Raw genomic sequence first — 6,219 nt, 5'->3', positions numbered from 1 at the left:
TATATAGATGGAGAAAAGAAGAAAAAGTGAGAGGAATAATGGATGATTTTTAGAAGGGTATGTAATAAATGGTCAGTCAACCATAAGAAAGAAAAAATGAAAGAAAAAATTACAAAAGAAAAAAGCATGCCATGTTTTTATTGGGATTCGTTAGTGTGTCTTTTTACATGATTTTTTTTTTTTTTTTTTTTAAAAAAAAAAAAAAATTGGTAGATTTTTGTTATAAGAATGATGTCATAAGACACTACTAAGCAGTAAGTTGTTTTTGAGGTTAGATTCAGATGAGTATTAAAATTATTCATTTACACACAATCTTTCGCAAGTTCTAAACATCTTGCCCTTTATAATTATGGAAAATGGTAATTGAAAGAAATTAATAATTTAAAATACATCATAAAAAAGATGAAGACTTTAAGTAAAATATATTTTTCACTATGTAAAAATTACAAAAGAATCAATGTAAAGTTTGTAAATAGTTTTAAATTTTAAATAATATTAGGAATTTTAGAAATAGGGAGATGCTATTTGGATTTTTTTTTTTTTAAAAAAAAAGTAAGCGTCTGTTCTCTTCAGCTTATTTTCAGTTTATTTTAGTTCAATTATTAATTTTCTTCTCTCATAAAATGTTCAGTTCAGTTCAGTTCGATCAGTTCAGCTCAGTTCAGTTCGATAAAAAAGGCCCTAGTACTTTTTTTTTTTATTATTATTATTATTATTTGGTATATGTAATAGACTTTATTGGTCAAGTTAAATTGCCATTAACATATACTCATATTTCGTCTAAATATACTTGTATGCATACCTTCGCTGATTATCCAATCTGCACAGTCAGAGCTACCATATACTTTAATGCATGCTTTTTTAGCTTTAGTTTGGATTTTTATTTTTTAGCTTTTATAAAGATCATAAATTCGATGACAAAATTTAAAAATGAACTTGATCTTAAAGAAGTTCGATCTTATCAACCATTTCTTGAGAATCAAGCTAAGTCTCCTACACTACAAGTGGATGCAACATATTTGCATGCATGGTTTGAAATAACATTAGAGCGAGTCCGTCTTTGCCCTTTACTCAAAATATAGCACAGTCAATTTTTGGAATGATTACTTGGTATATTCTCTAATAATCAATTCTCTATAGTAATTATTTGAGTAGTGTCATTTGAAAAAATGTTTAAACTGTAACAAATATTACCTTTTTAAAAAATTATGGTAACGTTTGAAATTTATTTGATTAGTGTCAATAAAAATAAGCAAACATGCATAATCTCAATAAATAATTTAATTTGAAATGATTTCGTGTATGGCCCTCTCTTAATAGAGACATCATAGAAAACTTTGACCGACTGTAATAGTGTTTTTTTTTTTTTTTTTTTTTTGAGGAACTGTAATAGCTTAATTAAATCCAATATTATCAAGTCGATTTTGTTATATTCGCTGTTTTAATGTCATAATATTAATTTGTCATTATTTAATTTCTATCAATATAAAACTAAAGATCATGAATTCATGGAGGATGTGCATTTGATGATACCGTATATAAGAAAATCGGTTAGAATTTCATGTAACAGAGGTAGTAATAATATTTATATAGAGAAGGAAATATTTGAAATTTGTGAAATAGTACTAATAAAGGCAACAATAATAATCAAACATGCATGTCAATAATTAATACTCACTAATTTAATTTCGAAATGATTACATGGCCTACTTTCCTAATTAATTAAGCAAAACTTATTTGTTTTTTCCCTAATAATAGTGATTCTAGTAGATTTAGTTATGTAGTTTAGTGTGACTCATGAAAGGGATATAATATAAAGTAGGGGACTAAAATAATAATTGACAAAGAAGGTGCTAATAATATCATGTTTTGGTTAGCCAAGGCAAAAGGTAAAAAATGCATCAAAGACAAGAGAACATGCTTTAGGTTTAGACTAGACACAATTCAAATTTCAGCTTTTACTTTCCATTTAGTGAGTAACTTTTTTCTTCTTTTTTTTTTTTTTTCTTTATTTATCATTTTAATTTTTTAAAATTTTATAACCTCTATTTTTTGTTTTATTTGGAATAGATAATTTGGTCACCAACCGAATTTTGCTTTATATTGTATGTTTGGGTAATTCAGGGACCTTTTTTCTTTCTTTCTTCACAATATATATTATCACTATGATTTTATGTGTACAAAAAAGGTGACACCATAGTATTGGCATGATGATGTGGGGACATTTCTATAAACCTCTCATTCAACTTGCGACTCCTTTAGAGTTTTGACTATATGATTCAAGAGTTTTATTACCATTTAATTTAATTTGTACCATTTTTAGATTTATAGCAATTATTGATTGACCATGCACATATGCGTGTCTTGCATAATGACTAATGAGTAATAATGTGCATTGCATGCACTATATTTTTACCTTCATTATGAGATCAGATGTATTAGTCCTACAACACTTTTAATTTAAGTGACTATTGATCACCCTAACGCAGTTTATTTATATTAAAACGCGGTATAAGAAAGAAATGCATTATGCAATACTGAATACTATAGTATTATGGTTCATTTTGAGTTTAATTTATTGACACCTTTACCGCATTTGTAAGCCCACCCATACATGGGGTGAATTAATTCCACTTTGAAGGAGGGGTGGATGAGATTCGAACCTGTGACCTTTATGTCACATTGGCTCCGATACCATGTTAGAGGACCAGCTCAACCAAAAACTGATGGTTGAGGCCCAGGAATATGTTTTATAATCTATCATTTTAAAACATAAATTAATAATTTAAATTAATAAAAAGTGACATATAATTCAAACGTAGAATATAAATTACTGTTGAATATTGTTTTTGTTGTGGAGTAGAGAAATTTGAAAGTGTGAAAAATGGCCTTTAATAGTGGATTATGTTGACGTTGGGACCATATGCATATGCTTAAGGACAAAGTAGTTAGGACATCGGCTGGACAACATTTGGATCGGAGAATGCTTTAATTAGTTAGATATGTGATCATCATTATTATTTTTTATTATTATACCATATTATTGAGGACCATTTGTTATATTTTGACTCCCTAATGTAGGGTGACCTAGTGGCCCTTCCTATGAATTCAATATCCTTTTTATTCAATTCATAATGCTACAGTAAATCAAATAGGGTAATTAATGGAATAGTTGTGTCATTTCACGTTCGGTGTTTTTCTTTTTGGTGTAGAGAAAGGCGATGGGAAAATGGTTATTGGATGAGATTAGATCACTGGATTTTTGTATCACCTTCAACACTTTAGCTTGTCACTAAGTCATGTTGAGTAATGTTTATACTATAACACATTCTTTTGTTTGTGAATACAATGTTTATATTTACTCTTGTTAAAAAATTTATGCTATGATCGATATTATATATATATGAAGGTTTTCAAACACTAAGATTATAGGCTATGGGCCTGTTCTCATTGACTGAACTGAATTGAACTGAACTTATTAGAGCTGAACTGAACTAAACTAAACGAACTGAACTGAACTGAACTGAATATTTTATAAGAGAAGGAAATTATGAGCTGAACTGAACTTATTAGAGCTGAACTGTTAGACATATGAGATATCGGAAAATATATGTGTGATATATTTTCCGTAAATATCATTTAAGAGAATAATATATTTAGTATTATCTTATGTTAAGATATTATTTAGAGAATATATCATTAGGATATATGGTATATCTTTTAGGAATATTGTTTCCTATCTTATGTTCATAGGTTTTGTATAAATACTCTACCTATTGATGAATAATAAACAAGCCATTCTATATCTCTCTAATTTGTCATGGTATCAAGAGCAGGTTAACTCTTGGGGTCATTCATAGAAATTTTCCCCTGCCGGTGGGTTTAATTTCAACCCACCGGTGGGATAAACTTTTTGCCAAATTTTTCTGCTGTGAAAGTTTTTTTTTTTTTATTAAGAGGTTGATGAGTTTATTGTTGGTGGATCAGTACCTAGTACGTAGGTCTTTGATCCTTGAAGAAGGAGATATGTTGTGGCGCATCAATCTAGGATTTTTATTATTAGTATTATTTATTAAAAAAAAAAAAAAACAAAACGGCTCTCTTGTGTCGTGAGATAAAATAATCGTATGAGAACAGGGCCATGTTACACTGTTTTTATTGTTTATCTAACTATGTATCATTATCGAGTATATTTAGATTTGGATACAAGTTAAATTATAAGGTATGTTCATGTGATGCCTGGATAGATTGAATTATTGCATCAACAATTTTTCATTAGAATTTCTCCTAGCCTTCAAATAACTCGTGGAAGTGATAGTCCACAAAATGTCTATTTTCAAAATAGGTTTGTTATGAAATAATCGAGTTTGGTTTACTTATGACATAAATGGTCAACATGCATGAATTCCAGTTCAAATACTGCAAGGTTGTTATTAGTACTTGTTTAGACGTCGACCACGCCTCCGAATTGTTGTAGTTATACGGAGTACTTGTAACCTAATTTTGTGGGTGCACATGGTTCAACGCCTTGCTCATTAAGGTACACACGTTATTATGATCCTTAATTACTACAATTCCATATTGTACGTGACATAGCTTTCAAAAGTTTTCACCAAAAACATAGCTGAGCTGAGGTATCAATATACTGTGAACCACAATCTATCTTGTACACTTGACTTGTTTCACGAGTTGATATATACTAGATTACTAGCTCGAGAATAATTTGATCTAGCGACGACTTAATTAAGGTAGAATTTTAGTCTTAACCATCAAGTTGATATCTTATTGTTTGAGTCAGCGAACAAGTCTTTAATATTGTGCCTATCTTTCTAAATCCTACCTCTTTTGTTTTTTCTCACTATTTTATTCCTTTTTTTTTTTTCTATTGTTATTTCTTTTATTAATATTCTCACTTTTACTTTGCTTTCACAAATGCTGCCAGTTTCTTTTGCACCTTAGCTTGGTTTCTTCCCAAAAAGCAAAAGGAAAAAAAAAAAAAAAAAAACCCTAACTTAAAAAATACGGAGTACTGTATTTATTTTCTCAATATTTTCATGTTGTGCGCTTGTGCTATGGGACGTGTCAGATAATATAAACTCCTTGATTAGAGTGATTTCCATTGATCAATATTTATAGGGTTACAATGAGAAACCTAATCATATTAGGTAACTATAAGATATGTACAGATATCAAAGATAATCTTATACAAAATATATCCTAAACCTAGGATGAGAATATTTTATGGATATTCTCTATCACACCCCCGCAGTCAGAGCGGGAGAAAATCGGATGCTCAGACTGGATCTGAATCACGCATCGAACGGTAAGGATAGTATAGTAACCCATGATCAAAAGAGAAGTAGTAGACGTGTGCTGGTGATGACGATGAGAAGCAACAACCACGACCTACGTATAGTAGAGATATGCGCTTTTAGGCCGAAGGAGAAGAGTCACGCATATACTTGGGCCAAGTTGCAGATCCAGAGAAGAATAAGTTAAGGGATCAAACCATCATCGGGGAGAAGATACTACACTACTACGTGAAATCACAGTTGAAGAAAAAACAAATAAAATTGCGCAAGAAAAGATTAAATCCCACCGCTTGAAATTAATCAATTCTCAAAAGAGAAACCAGGTAGCAAGAATTAATACTCCACAAAGATTCCAAGTGCTGCAACAATAAAAGGAGCAAACTTGATAGCAAAAGAGATGTGCAAAAGTTGACCTTATTGTGATATACCACCACCAAAACAAAATCTATGTGATTATGTGTAAAAAAAAACCAATGAGGCAATGTAAGAATCATTGTTGGTCATGGGGAGGTGGAAATAGAGTGCGGCACATGGAGTAGGTTGGCAGATGTGGTTACTGCCAGTAGGGGGAGGCGGTAGTGTATGCGATTGCCAACAACGATGGAGGAGGCTTTCGCGATTGCTACTGTTGGTAGGAGGCGCAAGGTTACATAAAGATTCTAAAAAAAAAAACTTTGAGAAAAGAAAAAAAATCTATATGTGTGTTTGCGGAAGCATAAAAAATTTTGTATATCCCGCCGGTTGGTTTAATTTTCTAACCCACCGGCAGGGTGAGAATTTTTGTATATGATCCCAAGATCTCACCTAAGCTGTGATACCATGTCAGATAATATAAACTCCTTGATTAGAGTGATTTCCATTGATCAATATTTATAGGGTTACAATGAGAAACCTAATCATATTAGGT

This window comes from Chenopodium album, chromosome 1 (assembly GCF_948465745.1).
Source record: "Chenopodium album chromosome 1, dcCheAlbu1.1, whole genome shotgun sequence".
In the NCBI taxonomy this organism is placed as follows: Eukaryota; Viridiplantae; Streptophyta; class Magnoliopsida; order Caryophyllales; family Amaranthaceae; genus Chenopodium; species Chenopodium album.
This window is presented reverse-complemented; position numbering follows the sequence as displayed.